The 20,802-nt window shown below is 42.0% G+C and overlaps 1 long non-coding RNA gene across 2 annotated transcripts in view; it reads right to left on the reverse strand.

The window, feature by feature from the left end:
* Positions 1-18,076: 18,076 nt before the first annotated feature.
* The window catches only part of LOC131808188 (uncharacterized), a 34,592-nt gene continuing 31,866 nt past the window's right edge, over positions 18,077-20,802 (reverse strand). For both annotated transcript variants that reach the window (XR_009344715.1, XR_009344714.1), the window contains exon 3: positions 18,077-18,597. This is a non-coding gene — a long non-coding RNA (uncharacterized LOC131808188). The remainder of the gene's footprint in view (positions 18,598-20,802) is intronic.

The following is a 20,802-nucleotide window of genomic DNA, read 5'->3' on the forward strand; positions in this document are numbered from 1 at the left end:
ACACGTGTATCTACTGTTGGCCCTGGAGAGGACTGAAAATTGGATGAACAGTGTGGATGACGCTCACTTGAATGGTTGGGCAAAGGCCTGATTCACTTTGATGCTTGGTTGGGTGGATGGGTTTAAAGTGATTTTAGTTTTATTATCTATTACAAGTTACATATTTATGAAACTTATTCTAACATATGTATTCCAAATTTAAAACAGTTTAAAAAATCCTTTATTATGTCTAGCATATGGCCTGTATGCACATAAATACATTAAATTGATTGAAGGTCTAAACTGAGACTGGGATTCTCTTTTTTTTTTTTTTTAATTTTTTATTTTTAATAAACATATATTTTTATCCCCAGGGGTACAGGTCTGTGAATCACCAGGTTTACACACTTCACAGCACTCACCAAATCACATACCCTCCCCAATGTCCATAATCCCACCCCCTTCTCCCAAACCCCCTCCCCCCGGCAACCCTCAGTTTGTTTTGTGAGATTAAGAGTCACTTATGGTTTGTCTCCCTCCCAATCCCATCTTGTTTCATTTATTCTTCTTCTACCCACTTAAGCCTCCATGTTGCATCACCACTTCCTCATATCAGGGAGATCATATGATAGTTGTCTTTCTCCGCTTGACTTATTTCGCTAAGCATGATACGCTCTAGTTCCATCCATGTTGTCGCAAATGGCAAGATTTCATTTCTTTTGATGGCTGCATAGTATTCCATTGTGTATATATACCACATCTTCTTGATCCATTCATCTGTTGATGGACATCTAGGTTCTTTCCATAGTTTGGCTATTGTGGACATTGCTGCTATAAACATTCGGGTGCATGTGCCCTTTTGGATCACTACATTTGTATCTTTAGGGTAAATACCCAATAGTGCAATTGCTGGGTCATAGGGCAGTTCTATTTTCAACATTTTGAGGAACCTCCATGCTGTTTTCCAGAGTGGCTGCACCAGCTTGCATTCTACCAAACATTTAAAGAAGAACTAATTCCTATTCTCCTGAAACTGTTCCAAAAAAATAGAAATGGAAGGAAAACTTCCAAACTCATTTTATGAGGCCAGCATCACCTTGATCCCAAAACCAGACAAGGATCCCACCAAAAAAGAGAGCTATAGACCAATATCCTTGATGAACACAGATGCGAAAATACTCAACAAAATACTAGCCAATAGGATTCAACAGTACATTAAAAAGATTATTCACCACGACCAAGTGGGATTTATTCCAGGGCTGCAAGGTTGGTTCAACATCCGCAAATCAGTCAATGTGATACAACACATCAATAAAAGAAAGAACAGGAACTATATGATACTCTCAATAGATGCTGAAAAAGCATTTGACAAAGTACAGCATCCCTTCCTGATCACAACTCTTCAAAGTGTAGGGATAGAGGGCACATACATCAACATTATCAAAGCCATTTATAAAAAACCCACTGCAAATATCATTCTCAATGGAGAAAAACTGAAAGCTTTTCCGCTAAGGTCAGGAACACGGCAGGGATGTCCATTATCACCACTGCTATTCCACATCGTACTAGAGGTCCTAGCCTCAGCAATCAGACAACAAAAGGAAATTAAAGGCATCCAAATCGGCAAAGAAGAAGTCAAATTATCACTCTTCGCAGATGATATGATACTATATGTGGAAAACCCAAAAGACTCCACTCCAAAACTGCTAGAACTTATACAGGAATTCAGTAAAGTGTCAGGATATAAAATCAATGCACAGAAATCAGTTGCATTTCTCTACACCAACAGCAAGACAGAAGAAAGAGAAATTAAGGAGTCAATCCCATTTACAATTGCATCCAAAACCATAAGATACCTAGGAATAAACCTAACCAAAGAGACACAGAATCTATACTCAGAAAACTATAAAGTACTCATGAAAGAAATTGAGGAAGACACAAAGAAATGGAAAAATGTTCCATGCTCCTGGATTGGAAGAATAAATATTGTGAAAATGTCTATGCTACCTAAAGCAATCTACACATTTAATGCAATTCCTATCAAAGTACCATCCATCTTTTTCAAAGAAATGGAACAAATAATGCTAAAATTTATATGGAACCAGAAAAGACCTCGAATAGCCAAAGGGATATTGAAAAAGAAAGCCAACGTTGGTGGCATCACAATTCCGGACTTCAAGCTCTATTACAAAGCTGTCATCATCAAGACAGTATGGTACTGGCACAAAAACAGACACATAGATCAATGGAACAGAATAGAGAGCCCAGAAATAGACCCTCAAATCTATGGAGACTGGGATTCTCTTGAGGAAATATGGAAAGGGGAAAGGGAGGGCATTGGGGGTCAATATACAAGGGCTGATTAAAAAGATGGGCTGTGGAAACCAAAGGGATGAAAAAAGAAATGAAGACTTAAGGAGCATTTCTAGATAATAACCAGATGGTGGGGTCTTTGGGTTTAAGGACTTGGTAGGATTGAAGAGTTGCTAGAATTAGCTTTCTAGTAAGGCGAGCAGAGACAAGGATACATGGTAGGTGACAGGGGAGAGGAACGAAACTGGGATGTGGAGAGGTGACAAGCAGTGCCTGGATATAGACTATGCTGTGGGCATGCACGGTGGGAGAGGGGTGGAGGTCAGCATTGTTGGGGTGTGGAAGTCAGGCATGACCTTTGTAGATACTGAAATCAGTGCTAGTCACAAGAGAAAGAGTGAGCCAGACACTGAAATCTTCTGAGAGTGTGCTGGGGTGAGTGAAAAACCCTATGCAGCTCAGGTGGATGGGCTAGCTGGCATGCAGACTGGTTGTGTGAATAGCAAATAAGTGTTGGTGTGCATGAGGGGAGCACTGCCATGGTCTGGATATTGCAGTGGGGAGCAGGGGGGATGCCGACCTCATCTTAGGCACAACAGTATGTGCTGTAGGAATAATGAAAGGCTTACCTGGCAGTCTATAGGGAAACAGTCCCCCCTAGGGACTCCAGGTTGTAGGTGGAGCTAGAAGAGATGTGGTGCAGGAGAGGGGATTTGGGAAGATTTTTTGGATCTAGACCATGGAAGTATTGTGGTTAGGAAGCTGGGGTGATATTAGGTGATGCCCAGAGCCATATGGAAGTGACAGTCAGAGATAAGGATCATGTGGGAAGCTTGGATTTCTAGGGACATGGGTGAAAACCAGGGTGGAAGACCAGAAGGGACATCCCTGGCATGTGCCTCATCTAATGGTTGTTTATTTATTGAGTCTGGTGTCAGGCATCTTGTGGGGAGGTGAGGAATAGGGGCTGGGTATTGGGCAGCAGGAAGGGGAGCATTTCCTTATGTTGGCGTGGGGTGGAGTAAGAGTTCTCTTCAGTACCTTATTGCTTAACTTCTGGATGACTCCAGGAGTAATTCCATGTCAGATATGTCCAATGATGTATATAACTAAAGGCAGATGTGGATTGAAAACATGGCACTTGAGAGAGTTTCTCTGAAATTTGAAATCTCCAAGGCATCAGAAAAAGTGTGCTTTCAGAATGGACTTTTCTCTTTAAGATCTTATAGCTTTCCAGAATTTCTAGAAATAATTTTGCAATGGTGGGGTATTGGATGGGTGTGGTGTCACACCAGGTGTCCTTACCTGCCGCCTGACTTTGGGGGATTACTAGGCTGATTCATCCTTTTCCACCAGACTTCTCACACCATGTCCTTGAGCACATCTCCTTTCAAAGCCCTGATGGAGTGGGGCTGAGCCTTTCATCTACCAGGTAGTTAGTATTTCATCCACACCAGGATGTTGCATTTGCATATAATCGGTACAAGTGACATTTTTAGGTTTGAAAATAGATGCATTTTTCAGATGAGTATTTCTCTTTCATAATAATGATGATGATAAAAGTGTTGATATATGATTGAAGCACAATCATGCTGTCTTGTGGGGTCTTGTGATCTGATTACTTGCTGAGTCTCGACAGGGCTCCTCGACGGGCTCCATTGTGTGGATTTTACCTCCTTACCAGGTACAAAGCTCCAGGTTGTTCATCTGCCCTTGGCACAGTATACTGCACACACAGGAGGTTCTAAGATCTACTGGCCAATTTCAGGAAAAGGAGTCTTGCTTGCACCCTGGTTAGCATGGATTACCGTTGACAGAAAGTTTGTATCAGTTGGCAGCATCTTACTCAGATCCATTTTTTCTGCTTTTCCTTATAATGTTATCCTTGGGGGCATCTCTTCAAGGGCTTGCTGACCTTCATGGCCATTGAAGGTGCTTGGTGATGAGTTTCTTCTTCCCTATCAACATTTCCACAATAATGTTGAAAAAAAAAAAAAAAGCCCCTCCTAAACCTCATGGCTTATGTAGATCTTACGGCAACAAGTGTCTACTTTTCTTCCTCACCAGTCTGCATTGGTTGGTGTGGTTCTGCCTCTGGCTGCCAGTTGCTTGGCGCTGTCTCCACTGTGGGCTGGGTCCAGCTCTGCTCCAGGAGTGTCCTTGTATCCATTAGAGCAGAGACTGCCTGAGGTTCTCCAGCCACCACTGGGTCATATTTCTAAGGACTGGTTGCCCCAAATCATTTGTAGGTGTGCATCAACCAAAGGTGTGGCTTCAGCTAAAGAAGAATTTGTGGCATTTTTACAGACTACCACAAGAGGGAAAGAGGACAGGGACCAAGGCAGTTATTAAAAGGTGAAATCACCAGAGTCATATTAGCTTTTAAGTAACAGTGCATCACTAATGACATTTATGCTTGTCAGTGTTTCTGTCTTATGTCTGACTAGTTTATTTTCCTTGTTCTCACTGTTCTAAATTGTGCTTTATTTAAGTTGTCAAATTCACCTTGTATGTTTATTTCCCCTTTTTCTGTATAACAGTCTGTAATCTTGAGCATCATGGTTTCATGATTTCATGTCATTGTCTAGGGAATTTGAGTCAACTAGTAAAGGATACCATCTTCATTTACACATGGTTGTATAGGCAGGGCTGGGAAGGCTCTTAGTTCTCTGGGAAGGGGCAGCAGGAGGGATGGAGCTAAATAAAGTACTGGGTATCCTTTCCCACTAGAGAAGAACTGAATTGAGCTCCTTATTCCTTTTGAGGGTTTCCACTGGGGTAAGGATCCTTCCCCTTCCTTTGGTGCTTCCTGGAGACTCATGAAGCAGGTTTCATGAAGCTCTGTTATGATCCTCTCAATTGAAAAGGAGTAGAGGGGCACCTGGCCGGTTCAGTCATTAAGTATCTGCCTTCAGCTCAGGTCCTGATTCCAGGGTCCTGGGATTCAGCCCCACATCAGGCTCCCTGCTGGGTGGAAAGCCTGCTTCTCCCTCTCCCAACTCCCCTGCTTGTGTTCCCTCTCTTGCTGTGTCTCTGTCAAATAAATAAATCTTTTTTAAAAAGAGAGAGAGTATTAAGTGGGTAGAAGAATAAATGAAACAAGATGGGATTGGGAGGGAGACAAACCATAAGTGACTCTTAATCTCACAAAACAAACTGAGGGTTGCCGGGGGGAGGGGGTTGGGGAGAAGGGGGTGGGATTATGGACATTGGGGAGGGTATGTGATTTGGTGAGTGCTGTGAAGTGTGTAAACCTGGTGATTCACAGACCTGGGGATAAAAATATATGTATATAAAAAATATATGTTTATAAAAAATAAAAAATTAAAAAAAAAAAAAAGAGAGAGAGTAGACATGGTATTGAAAGGGATTATATGCGAAGGGAAGTGGAGGGATAATCCCATTGTTTTCATAGCTTTGTTTCTTGGTAGTGCTTATTGCTGTACTGGGATCAAGTACCATTTAATAAGGCCAGTCTGAACATTACTGAATTGTACCTGTGAAAAGGAAGTTGGAGTCTGCAGTGGCTGGACCAAGAAACAGGTGAGCCCGGAGGACCTAAAGCAGTGTTAGAGTCTGATACTGTCCCTTATGGAGAAACCCATTGTACATTATTCTAATTGGGGTGTCAGGGCCTGATAATACAGTTAAGTGGGTTTGGGTCGACTAGCAATCTTCACACTCTGCAGAGGCCAGAGTTAGGTAGGCGTTACTTGAGAAGCACCAACGTTCACTCATGAGAACACACCCTTCACAGAACATGCAGATTTTTCAGAGAAGGTTCCCCAGATTTCAATGGGAATATTGCATATGGGAAATAGAGACTCTCAGGGGCAGTTGTGTAAACATTCTTCCCTTCCACTGTGTCCAGCTCCATGTCTCACTCCCTACCTCCACCAGACTTGGCCATTCCAAGGCCAAAGCCTCTGGAGTCCTGGCAACCAGTCTGGCCCCCACTAAAAGACAGAGATGGTAGGTCATTTGTTTTTAATTGAGAAAGGGCTACCAAGTGATTAAGTAAAGGACATGAGTGAATGTTCATGAATATGACTACTTACTTATATCATTACTTATGAGGGAGAGGAAAGCAAGCAGACAAATTAATAAACACCTTTGAATTTGCAAATGATCACCTATTTCCTAGCAGATAGCACTATTAAAAACTTAGCTCGATGAAAATATTTTAATGCACTTGAAATCTCAAACATGGATTTGATTTCTGAGCTACAGCAACTCATTAAACCTGATGGTTATGCTTCCCACCTGTTAATTAGGTTAATGGTACTTCTGAATGTGATATGAATTTATTACAGAGATTGTTTCCAAAGAATTATTGAATAGTTATTATATGTAAAGCCCTAACTTAGGACCTAACAAATTAAAAAGAGGGATACAAGCAAAGAGAGATTGGTAGAGACTGAATCCTATCACTAATGTCAAATATGCCTAGTTTGAATAAAGATAGGTTACATCAGTTGGCTGATAAAAATTGTGAAGAATAATAATAGTGAAATGAAAAATCAGCCAAATGTCAATATAATATCACTAAAAGTTTGCCTCATGTTTTCATCCTATTTTAAAATCTAACCTCATCATTGTGTTAGTGAATCACTTAAAGGAAAAAAGAAAAAAAAAAAAAAACAAACTCAGGATACCTGAGTGACTGAACTGGTTAAGTGTCTGCCTTTGGCTCATTGAGTCCTGCATCCGGGTCCTTGCTCAGAGTGGAACCTGCTTCTCCAACTGCCTGCCACCCCCTCTGCTTATGCTTGCTCTCTGTTTTCTCTGTCTCTGACAAACAAAATCTTTAAAGCAATCCTATTCAAGTGTAACTACCATGTAGTGTTATAGTAGTTTCAGGTGTACAATATAGTGATTCAATAGTTCTGTACATTATTCCACACTCATTATAAGTGTAGTCTTAATCCTCTTTCACCTATTAATTATCCAACTGAATACCTTCTTGCATTTCACTTTTCTTAGACAATAGAGCACTGCAGACATTCACCTAGAGTGCTGATTCACCCACAGACCCACTTTTCTTTAAAGGAGCTTTTGTCTATTTCATAAGGGTTTTTCATAGCAGGTGGAAGCTCAGATAGATTAAGGTCAGCAGGGACATCCTGACTTCTGTGACCAGGAGCTCTGGGAGGAGTCGCTCCAATCATGACATTGTGAAAGATCTTTAAAATAAAGATCCATATACCTGGAAGGAAACCGACAAGTCCACCGCATCCAAGGGCTCCTGGTGACTGTGCCCACTAATGGAGTAAGGGCGTGACCTGCCGAGTGCCCAGAAGCAGCTAAGGCCAGAACCCACTTCATGCCCCTGAACAGGGCCCGCCTACCTCTCCTGATTCCTGATATATATACTCTGAAGATCATTAAAAAGCTTTTTAAAATCCACCAAATGAAAAATAGACCAGTGGCCCTTGTTTATCTGTTCTTGTGTTAGGGCAAATTAAGAAAATGAGTCTGAATATTCAAAAATGCAATAAGGGGCACCTAGGTGGCTCAGTGGGTTAAGCCTCTGCCTTCAGCTCGGGTCATGATATCAGGGTCCTGGATCAAGCCCCGTGTTGGGCTCTCTGCTCAGTGGGGAGTCTGCTTCCCCCTCTCTCTCTGCCTGCCTCTTTGCCTACTTGTGATCTCTCTGTCAAATAAATAAAATCTCAAAAAAAAAGTGTAGGAAGTTGGATGACTACTTCAGCAAGACCAGAGTGGATAAACTATCCATGCTGACAAGAAAATTATAGGCCAGCATCTATGAAAGCATTTGAGTTTGGGTTCTCATACCAGTTCCTGGAAGATTTTTAAGGCATTTATAACCATGTATGCTGTTGGGCTGAAACAAACATTTAAAAATTAAAGGGCTCGCTTTTTTTCTCCTATCATTTCCAGATCTTAATAAATCATCAGTCTCCACTTTATGAAAAAGAAGCTCAAGCAGAGAAATGGAGTGTGTCTCCTAAAATTTTTTTCAAGCAGAGTTCCAGTGTCTCATGGATTCAGGTCCAGCTGGATGCAGGCGCGCTATTAGTCCATCAGGGTTCTATCTTAACAGTGCTTTTTTTCCTCTCTGGCCACTACTTCTTTGTCAGTATCATTCTTGACCAGGCTGTTTCCCCAGGGAACAAGTACTTTCAGGCATTGTTGGTAGCATGCCAAATGGTACAGTCCTCAGGGAGATGGAATGACATGTGCATTTACCCTTTGACCCAGAAAGCCCATCTCTGAGAAGCTCAACCACCGATGCAATGGGAAACATATAGAATATGTGTGCACAGGGCTATTCACAATAACAAAGGATTAAAAATCATCAAACATCCATGAACAGAGACTGATTTAATTAACTAAGTCACATCCATAATTGGGGCTGCTGAAAGAAATGAAGACTATTAGGATGGCTAATTTTATGTGTCAACTTGATTGGGTCATGGGGTACCCTAATATTTTGGTCAAATATTGTTCTGGCTGTGTCTGTGGAGGGTGTCTCTGAGTGAGAGTAACATTGAAGTTGTTAAACAGTGAAGCAGATTACCCTCTCCAATGTGGGTGGGCCATCTCCAATCAGTTGAAGACCAGAACAGAGCAAAAAGATTTCTGACTTAGAGAGAATCCCTCCTGCCTCATGGCCTTTGAACTAGAACATTGCTCTTTTCCCCTGCCTTTGAACTGGAATGTTTCACATTGAGACAGTGTAAGTAAATATTGGGGCTTTGTGTTTGCTGAGCCCCCTAATATTGGTCACCCAGATACTTTCAACACTACTTCCCCAAATAAATGAATGTGTTGATCAAGCATCCTATGTGTGAATGTTGATACTTTTGGGGCTCTTCAGCCTGGAAAGCAAGAAGTTACTCAGATTGGTATCCATCTATACAACAGATTGAATGTGTGACTGGTGATAATTAACACAATCTTTTGAGATAGTGAAAATCTGAAAGGTAGAAAATGTGGGTCCAGAAACATTTAATCAGAGTCTGGGAGAGAATCTGTGGATCAGAAGCAGAGACTTGTCACAACATTTGTTCATTTTTTGAGCACAGCAAGCTCAGAAGCGACTTTATGCAAGTTTTTTTTTTTTAATTTTATCAGTTTATTTTCAGAAAAACAGTATTCATTATTTTTTCACCACACCCAGTGCTCCATTCAATCCATGCCCTCTATAATACCTGCCACCTGGTACCCCAACCTCCCACACCCCCGCCACTTCAAACCCCTCAGATTGTTTTTCAGAGTCCATAGTCTCTCATCAGAGACTTTATGCAAGTTTTAACACAATGTCTTCTGAGAAATTAGGCTGTTTTAGACTCTTCCTACTGTTAAGCTTGCTTGTATCTGACTGCTTTAATTCTTTCTTGGACTTTCAAGTCATGAGGCCTCAGGAATTCCTCTAATGTTCTGCAGTAACCTATCATCTCATGTAACAAAGCATTTCATGATAAATCATGAATATCTGCTGCTTCATTAAAAGCAGATTTCTGTTCGGTGATGCATGCACAAGATGATGGAGTGGCGGCTTCTGAAGGTCATTCAATCCTGCTGATCCACAGCAAAGCTGCAACAGGTGCAGCCAATGCACTACTGGCACACCAGAACCCTTAAATGCAGAAATCTAGCCCCCTTGGTCTCTCAAAAGTGGCTTTAGATGATTATGCCGTGAAGGAAAACAGGTGAGACTTATTTTTGGTATTGTTTGGCTCCATTTGCATTTTGTGATTACCCATCAGAGCTCTTAACATGTCAGATATTCCCTACTTGTAGTGGACTTAAAATAGGTCAATGGGAACTTAGCCCACAAGACTAGACCCAATCTTCAGGGCCAGCAATTCCTTTGCAGCAAAACCCTGAGGGAGAAAGCTCAGAGTCAAAGCCCTGATTAAGGAGGGAAGAGCCTCACATAACTCTTACCAGATGCTTCTCAGCCTCAGAAAAGGTTCCATTTTTTGTCCCATGGATGGGACCATCTGGAGGCACAACCCCAGTAGCCTTGTGTCCCAGTTTCCCACAGTGGTAGCTTCTTCATTAACACAGACACTGCAATTGGCTGCTCCTCTACCTTCCTTTCCATCTCCACTTCTCCACTTCCTGGAATGAGCTACTTAGACTCAAATGTTTTTCTCAGGGTCTGCCTCTCAGAAAACGGAATGAATTCAGTCCTGGAGCACATGCCCAGCAGTACATGAGAGGGATCCTGGAGCCTGCTGGAAGCCATGTCACTACCACAATGCAGTGAACTGAAACCATAGGGACAGAAACAGCAGCTTAATGGTAATATGGGACCTGAATTCTGTTGAACCACTTACAAATAGAGAGACTGAGATGACATAGGACTGCAGATATGTCCACGAGCCCACCTGAGATCAGTTGGGCTTGTCTCCTATCAGCAGAACTATAGTCTTCTGAGAAAAAATGAAGGGTGTTTATTTAGACAAAATTTGGGTCATTTGTTATGCAGCTATACGAACTGCTACAGGATGGTTCATTTTTTGAATAGAGCTATTACTGACAAAATTTTATGTATCTAAAGCATATAATGTACTAATCTGATATATGGGTTAAAAATTGCTCCTATGTGTTACCACACAAGGATGAAAAGTGTGGAAGTATGGCACCATTGCTTCAATGAGGTGGAGGGTGGGCAGTGGAGGCCAGAGCTGACCTGCAGTTTTTAAGTGGCAGTGACCTGATGTTTCCATGTCACTGTGATGAGAGAGGATTGGAGAAAGGTCTGGAAGCAGAAGCAGGTACTAAAGTACCAGAAATCTAGAATGAAACACACCAGCCTGGGAGTACTCTCTACCTCCCCAGCTGTAACTTCTTGAATCTCAAAAGTCCTCCATGAGGCATAAAGTGGGAAAACATATTTAGAAAACATGTATCTGAATAAGATTGTATCTAGAATATATAAGCAATTCTTTCAACTCTATATTAACACAATCCACTTTTTTTTAAGGGCAAAAGATCTGAAGAACTACTTCATCAAATATTAAATCATTACCAAATCCTGTTTTGTGAGGCTGATGAAGATGATGTCTATTAAGCTCCAACTTGAGAGATGAAAAAGGGTCATTGGTGGAGGCAGGCAGCAGCATGAACTGGAGAAGCACAGGCCCCATGAAGGGGCCCTGACAATGTGCAATGGGATGATGGTAGGAATACGGACAGTGGGCCAGCAGGAGGCGTGTACTGGAAATGGTACCCTGTCCATTTTGGGCACCATTTGTGTGGATGATGGGATCAGTGAAACATATAAATTTACATGTCCCCAAGCTCAGCCCTTCTTCAAATTGAGCCTTTTATTGCACTCTGACGCATGACCAGAAGCTTTGGAATAGAGGGCTGAGCCAAAGTCTACAATTACAATAATGTCTCTTCCCTCTGGGCTTTCTTGTGCCTGGTGTCCCTAAACCTATGAATACAACCACAGAACGTCTTGTTCTCTGGAATGTTTCCAATCAAGTGAGCTGGAGAGCAGGTTGGTTTTTGATAGTGGCTGCCTAGTTACCAGAGTTCTAAGTTCAGTTGGGGCCTAACACAAAGGATGTGAGGTCAATCTTTCAGGATTCTAATACATGGGCCCCTTCATTCAGTCACACCTCTTCAAGCCCCTTCTTGTCAGTTGACTACCTTTCTTCCTCATGTCATCTCCATGACTGTACACACAAGCCAACAATGCCATAGGCACAACTCTCTGGAAATGTAACTAGGTTCCAACCTTTTAGGAGACAGAGAAGTCGGAGCTTTGTTCTGTTTCCTTTCCCAGTTCTGTGTCCTAAGTCATTGTGGTCTCCCACAGTCCCCACTTTCCCAACCTGAATAGTGGGGACCAGGCTAGAATTGACTTCCTTGGGATATCTTTGGGTGTATGTGGATCCTATTTATAATGTGTGTGGGATGGTATCATGTGTATCTGAGGCACAAGTTGAAGGATGGTACAAGAAGGGGTGGGACGTGGCCTGGAGGGCCCCTCAAAGGAGGCAGGTTCCAGCCATGTAAGGTTGGAACCGTCAGTTTCCTTCTTGATGTCATTATAATGTGGCACCATGAAGGGTTGGAAAGGCACAAAGATGCGTACTTTGTCATCCTCTCTTGTGAAACTCTTCAGTTGTTTCCCATCCTGACTTAGAATAAGACCCCTTTGCCTTTTTGGTCTATGAGGGGAGCAGTCTTCACAATGGCTCCCAGGGATCCAGACCTATGGTATAGGCATCACTCTGTAAGGTGGTAAGAGACTAGCTTCTGAGCCATAGGATACAGTCAACATGATGAAATATCATGTCTAGAGTTTCTCTAGAAGTCATGAAAAGAGTTTCTCACTTTCTAGTTACTTTGCTTCTGTTCTGTGTTTCCCTCTTTTCCTTTTTATTCTCTAGCTCTGAACCAAAAATAAGCACAGATGTTTTGAGCTGCCATCCATAGAGGTTCACAGGGCAAGAGAACTGAGGCAGTGCCAAGGCCCAAAGACACACAGGAACTCAGATTCTGAGTCCAAAAGGCTTCCCGAATTCTGTGAGCTAACTTGGGAAAAATCCTCTGCCAAGTCTAGCCTCTGTCACAGCCCCAGGCTCTGAGGTATCTGGAGGTTGGGTAAACACGACACATTATACCTGCATTCCTCTTCCACAAAAGCTGTGGGAAATTTAATTCCTGTGTTTGGAGATGCAGGGTACTGGCGCGATGTAGTCACAGAGGAACAATATATAACTGTTTCCCAGGACTCAGCCTCTCTCCCTGCCTTTCTCCCTCCCCTCTGCTCTGCTCCCAGTTTCTCTCCAGCTATGCTGGAAGCCTTTTCCATCTCCTCTGGCCCATCCAGCTTCTAGTCATGAGGATCTGCAGCAGAAGTCCCTTCTTCCTGACATACTGGAGGGCTAGCTCCCTTTTTTTTATTCTTTTCTCAGCAACGTCACCCTCAGTGAGGCCTTTCAGGCCTCCTGTCCAATGCCTCTGCAGCCTTCCTTCAGAGCACACTTCATTTGTCCTATAGAGCCCTTGGTCTTTTCTTTCACATGTCTTTGTTTTGTGCTGTGGCCCATGTCTAGACTGTAGGCTCCTAAAGGCAAGGAGCCCTAGATATGTTCAGCGGTGTGCCTGGGCCCACCTGGCATAGGGGAGTGCTTAAGCGTAGAGTTCGTGAATGAATAATTGAGAAGGTCTTGGAGCCCACCTCCCCTTTTAAGCACCTAGACTTCAGGGAGAAGTGACACTCCAAGTTTCAAGCTGTTTCTGGGCAGGGCGACAACCATTATGGGCTGGGCCAGGCTCTTCCAGCTTCAGTCCCTCCAACAGATCTCCCTAGGTACCATGGACAGGGAAGCACCCTATATCCTGTTCTCCAGCTCTCCTGCGACAGCCCCAGGCAGGCAGACCAGCCAAAAAAGAGATGCCTTTTTTGGGGGTGTCCTCAAGGCACTGGCTTTCTAGAGTCATAGAGCCAAAGGAGCAGGATCTCCAGGGCCCAACGGCAGAGGAAAGGGTCTCTGAACCTTCCTTTTCCTCCTTTCCTGTCTACTTGTAGGGTGTCCTCTTCACTATTCCACACCCTCACCTCAGCCAGAAGAGTGCTTCTGCACCCATCCCTGTATGTCCAAAGTACGACCCTGAAGATCTCATGGAGACAAGTCTTGTCACTGGGCCACAGACACAGTGTCCGGTATCTGGCATTTCCAGAACAACATAAACACATGAGAAACATGTAGGAAAAAATGTCCTGAACATGACTAACCATCAGAAAAATGCAATGGAGAGCATAATGAGGTATCATATCATATCAGTTGGAATTTAGCTGTCATTAAGAAGACAAGAGCTAACTAATGCTGCTGAGGATATGGAGAAAAGGGACCCCTGGGCACCATTGATGGGAATGCACATTGGGACAGTCACTATGCAAAACAGTATAGATGCTCCTTGACAAAATACAAATAGATCTATCATAGGATCCCACAGTTCCATGTTTTGTACCATAGCCATAGAAAACAAAGGAATGTGTCCAAGAAATCCCTGCACCCACCACCAAATCAAGAAGAATTATTTTCAACAGCCAAGACCCCAAAAACATCAGTGCCCATTCATGGTGACTGGGGAAAAAAAAGTGTTTACCTATATAATGGGATATTAATCAACCATAAGGAAATGAAATTCTGCTAGGTGTGACAACAGTAATGGACTTTTAAAGCATTATGCTGAGTCAGATAAGTGAGACAGAGGAAGGCCCATATATATCTATATATCTATATATCTATATATAGAGATATATATACACACATACAGGTATAAACATGTGCATACAGAGATGATAGATGATAGATATATAGATAGATAGATAATAGGAATATATTTTTCCCTTCTACATGGAATCAGAAACAAGGGAGAGAAAAGGAGTCAAATGAATTCAGAAAAACAGGTCACACTGAAGGAACCAGAAGCAGAGGGCAGAGGGTGAGGCAGGGATGGAGCGAATGGTGAAAAGGTACAAATTTCCAGTTTTATGAGAAATAAGTAATAGAGTTGTAGTGTGCAACATGATGACTACAGTTCATACTGCTTTATAGTGTATTTGAGAGGTGTTAAAGGAAAGCCAATTCGGAAAGTCTCATCCCACAAAGAAAAAGATGTCCTTTCTTTTTGTATCTCTAAGAGATGATGGTGGTGAACTCAACTTATTCTGGTAATCTTCTTAGGGTCTATGAAAGTGAAATCATGATGCTGTGTGCCTGAAATATGCACAGTGCTCTATGTCAATGATATCAATAAAACTGGGGCAAAAAAATTTTACTATTCATAATGACCCCCAAGAAAGTTGACTTGGTAAAAAGAATGGCAGGTAAACAAAACTGAAATCGGCAGAACCTAAAATCAGTAGATTATGATAGGGATAAAAACATCCAAGCCACTTGCATAAACAATGGATTCTGAGTTCAAAAATCAGTGAATTACAATGAAAGGAGATGAAGCAAATTTTAAATTTGTGTTCTATTTTAAAGAGTTGGTCAAGGAAAAAAATATCTTCATAAATTAACTCTGAAAATTACCTTCCTAAATAAAGTTTTCATGTTTTGGAAACTCTGATTTTAAGCTTTGAAATGGGCACAGAATGACATTTGGTTTGATCCAAGTTGTCTCAGGGAAAATGGATGAAGTAAAATGCCTGAGACTGGACCTACATGGAAAGATATAAATGGTCCAATAAAATTCATTTCTCTCTCTTTGCAGTGTTTCAGTATAATTTATTTTTATGTCATTAAGTACATGAAGTTCATGGATATGTTCTAAATCTTTTAAAGGCCCTAATATCTTTGTACCACCTCCCTGTACCTTGTCTTCACATCTCATTGCATCTAGTGAAACTAAACCTCTATACCATGAATCAGAATCTTCCTATGACCACCTCCTTCCAGCCCTTGACAAATAGCATTCTACTTTCTGTCTTTAGGAATCTACTTTAGGTAGGTCCCAAGAGTGAAGTTAAAGTGTGTATTTTTATGAATGCTCATATCACTTAGCATAATATCCTCAACGTTCACCCATGTTGTGGCACATGTCAATGTTTTCCTTTTCTTTTAAGAAAGAATACTATTCCAGTCTCTGTGTATGCAACTACTGCTCCTTCTTGGACAGAGTCTTGGATTGTGTTCATCATTCATGGCTCTTATGAAAATGGTGCCATGAAAAGGTGTGTTCAGATACATCTTCAGATACATCTTCAAGACCATGCTGTCAATTAAGTTGGGTATCTACCCCAGAAGAGGAACTACTAGAATACATGGTAATTCTAATGTTGATTGTTTTGAAGAACTGCCATACTGATTTCACAGCAATGCCATTAACATTCCTACCACACACAGTGTACAAGGTTCCAACCTCTCTGCATCTTTGCGAACACTTGATCTTCTCTTTTCTTTTAAGTCTTTCTTTCTTTTTCTGGGGTGAGTCATCTTAATGGATGTGAAATGGTATCTCATTGATTTCCATAATTTGGATTTCCTGAAAAATTAGTGATGGGAGGTATCTTTTCAAATTTCTTTCCATGTGCCTATCCCTGAGGATAATAGGTCTGTTCCCCACTTGTACAGTCACACATAACATTTAATTTGTTCATTGTTGTTGAGTTTATGTGATCTCTATGTATTGTAGATATTGAGGTGTTAGATACATGGCTTGAAAATATGTTCTCCCATCCTGTGGACTATGCTTTTCCTTCATTGATCAGGACTTTTAAAGTCACAAAGATTTTAAGTATTCTGAATGTCCAGTATGTGAATTTATTTTTCTTTTCCATCCTATGCCTTGCAGATCCTATCCATTAACTTACTGCCAGATCCTGTTTTATGAAGCTGATGAAAATGATGGCTACTGACTTCCAACTTGAGAGATGAAAAAGGTTCATTGGTGGAGGCAGGCAGCATCATGAACTAGAAAAGCACAGGCCTGAGGTTGGGGTCCTGACAATATGTGATGGCATGATGATTGGAATACATACGGTGGGCCAGCAGAGGCACCACATGTGTGGATGATGGGAGCAGTGAGACATATGACTGGACATTCCCCAAGCTCAGTCCTTCTTCAAAGTGAGCCTTTTATTGCACTCCACTCCATCGATGTTTGAAGAGCTTCTTCTTTTTTTTTTTTTTTAAATATTTTATTTATTTATTTGTCAGAGAGAGAGAGAGAGCACAAGCAGGAGGAGAAGCAGACAGAGCAGGCAAAGAAGCCGGCCTCCCACTGAGCAAGGAGGCAGATTTGGGACTCGATCCCTGGACCGTGAGATCATGACCTGAAATGAAGGCAGGCGCATAAACAACTGAGCCAGCCAGTTGTCGCAATGTTTGAAGAATTTCTTAATGAGATGAGGAACATAATCTCACAGGACAAAGGGTGATGAATGGGTTGTGGGTCACCTGCTTTCAAGGCACTTTTTATTCCCCTATCTTGGGGAGTTACTATCTCAAGTCAATTGCAAAGAAGGTTACAATGACTCAAGAACACTGGGATCAAATCCCAAGAGGCACCCATCTCTAATTCCCATGCTGAGCTGAATTCATGTAAGACTTTTATACATTTGCTCTGTGTTCCCAGTGCATGGTCACTACATTCTATGGGACAGAGCAGAGGGACATGTTTGAAGGTGAGCTAGAGAGCTATTGTCACCTTCATGAGTGAGAGGAAGGCCCTACCTCTAGTCATAGCACAAATGAACAAAAGGGATTGATGTCATCAAAGATAAAGAACCATCAGCTACCAGTATTCATGCCAGCTGTACGAAAACTTGTGGTGAGGCCTCCTGTGGCAAGTACGGATGTTAGGTGCTTGAGGTGACTCACCTTAAAGAGAAAAAAGATTTTGCCACCCTGTCAAGAATGCTCAGAATTGACTTCAAGAGCAAGAGGACAAGAACTGAAGAAAGCATGTTTGAAAACCTTTTCAGGGCTGAAATAAAAAAGGTAGCATGCCCTGAGAATTGCTTCATCATGAATAGGCTATCTCATTTCATTGCTTGAGGGCAGAAAAGAAATCATCCTGTATTTTCCACGTTGAAAACAAGAAAACAGAACCTTGGATTGTATTTTTTAAATTTAATGTCAGTTAGCCAACAGGCAGTACATCACACACTTCAGATGTAGTGCCTAGTACCCCAGTGCTCATGACACGGCCTGCCTTCCTTAATACTCTTCACCCAATTACCCCATACCCCACTCACCACCCCTCCAGCAGCCCTCAGTTTGTTTTCTAGTTAAGAGCCTCTCATCATTTTTTTCTCCCTCTCTGGTGGCTTCCCATTTAGTTTTTCCTCCCTTCCTCTACGATTATCATATGGCTTCATTCCTATATGGAACCTAAGAAACAGTGTAGTGTATCATAGTGGATTTTCTTTAAATGATGTTATTTTTATACCATTCCATGTTTGACTGAATTTCACTTTTCCCGAAAAATGACCCATTCCAGTGAGGTGTCCATTTGCCCTGAAGGGACGGGATTCTTTTTTTTTTTTTTTTTAAGATTTTTTATTTATTTATTTGACAGAGAGAAATCAAAAGCAGATGGAGAGGCAGGCAGAGAGAGAGAGAGAGAGAGGGAAGCAGGCTCCCTGCTGAGTAGAGAGCCCAATGTGGGACTTGATCCCAGGACCCTGAGATCATGACCTGAGCTGAAGGCAGCGGCTTAACCCACTGAGCCACCCAGGCGCCCGGGATGGGATTCTTCACTCTTGTTCAGTGAGTTAGGATCCTGAAGCAGGTGTCAGGAGAACCTCAGCATGGTTATTGTTCCATAGGTGCCCTTGCTTGGCCTCAGTTTCTTTATCTGTAAAATGATGAGAGATACAAATGCTAACTATTTTTCCAGAAGGTTTTCCAGCTCCACACTTCAATGGCTACAGAAAGCTAAATGTGGTTTAATCTATGAAAGAAGGGGTAAAAATATTTACTTCAACTACTTCATGAAGACACATAACCAAATAGAATGGAAAAAGCAGAGGACTAGAGCTCCAGTAGGACTTGAGTGAAATGCTTTATAATGGCAAATATCATAGGAAGTTCTCTTTTCTATGAACACAGAGGTGAGGGCTGGCCTTTTCATATCCACAAACTTCACTTTTGTCTTTGGATATTTTCATTAATCTTTAATATAGATTTACATTCAGGCTGCCTGATAAGACCTGATTATAAAATTCTGAGAGCATATTCTAATCCTTGATCTCATAATACGCTATCATTTTTTTATTTTGAAATTACATTCTAATTGACATATGATGTTATCTTCATTGCAGGTGAACAGTAGTGATTCAGGAGTTCTGTATGTGACACAGTGCTCATCACAGTAAGTGTACTCTTTTTTTTTAAATTTTTTATTTTTTATAAACATATATTTTTATCCCCAGGGGTACAGGTCTGTGAATCACCAGGTTTACACACTTCACAGCACTCACCAAAGCACATACCCTCCCCAATGTCCATAATCCCCCCCTTCTCCCAACCCCCCTCCCGCCAGCAACCCTCAGTTTGTTTTGTGAGAGTAAGTGTACTCTTAACCTTTATCCCCTATTTCAAACATCCCCCCACCTGGATCCCTCCAGTTTGTTCTCTATATTTGAGGCTTTTTTTTTTATTGTCTTTTTTCCCTTTGTTCTTTGTTTCTGTTTTTTCAATGCCACACCTGAATCAAATCATATGTTAACGTAACACACACTAGCTTTAAGTCTTACCTCAGTTTCTTGGTCAGGGTGAGTTGTGGTGCATAGACCACCAGGTTCAGTCCACAGTGGCTCCCAGGGATCCCCACCCCTGCTATATACCTACCAGTGTATAAACTGAGTGGTTGCTAATGGATTTCTGACCAAGAGAATACAGTCCAAGAGATACTCTTTAACCCCTTTAAGCATTCATGACCAAACATTGTCATTTTCCTGTTACTGTCTTGTGTTCCCTCCCTTTCTCTCAAGTATCCCCCAGACTGGGAAAGCAAGCACTGGTGTTTAGAACTGCCTTACATAGAGGCCACAGAGAAAGCAGCCTAGCAAGTGACCAGGCTAATAGCAGAAAGGAACACAAGCTCCCAATTTAGCTTAAACTCAACAAACTGAGTTTCCTTCCCCACTACTCCCATGTAATCCAGAAGGGAACACGAGGAGAGGCCTCCAGGTGTGAACAAAGCCCTGCCCTGGCTTTTTCACTTCCTGACAATCAAAACATCTCTTTGTTGCTGCCAAATTGTTGCTGATAAATCTCTTTTGAGTGGCAAAAGAGATGAACTTTTGTCCACTGGTCTGCTGACATCTTGTTTCTCCGTGGGGTTTTTGGACAAGGGGCCTCAACATCAGCTGGGAGCATGTTGGAAGTGCAGACTCTCAGGTCCATTCCAGACTTACTTAGTCAGAATCTGCATTTTTCCAAGATATGCAGGGGATCAGAGCCTGAGAGGATCTGCCCAAAAAACCACTGTGGAATGTTCCACAAAGAGGAAAGCTAATCGGCCACCTTGATACATCAATGGGGAAGTGGCAGTTATTTCCTGGGCCTTTTTGGCCATTGCTGTCATTCTAGAATCGCCTGAAGGGTTGATTCCCCAGTGGCCCCAGTGGGAACTGTCATGGAAGAAAGGGACACCCTCCAGGCTGGGACTTAGAGCAGCCATGGAAGCTAAGCATGGGCCCAACAGCAGAAACTCCAACTCGCCAAGGCTGAGAGATTGCTCTGGAGCTCTATGTTGTTCTCTTGCTAGATCCTTTTGTGTCAGCTTATGTTATTGGGGATTTTTATTGTATTGCTGGAACCTGCCCTCTTAGATTCACTGTGGCTATATCTCTAAGTTGTGGCATCCTTGGCTTGTCATTATGCTTCCATGTAATTTTAGACTTCCTCTTTGACTTCTTGGTTGACCCAGTTCTTATTCGGTAGCATGTTCTTTAACCTCCATGGATTCATGATCTTTCCAGGCTTTTTCTTGGGATTGATTTCTAGTTCCATAGCATTGTGGTCAGAAAAAGATGCATAGTATGATGTCCATCTT

Source organism: Mustela lutreola, chromosome 9, assembly GCF_030435805.1.
Source record: "Mustela lutreola isolate mMusLut2 chromosome 9, mMusLut2.pri, whole genome shotgun sequence".
Lineage (NCBI taxonomy): Eukaryota > Metazoa > Chordata > Mammalia > Carnivora > Mustelidae > Mustela > Mustela lutreola.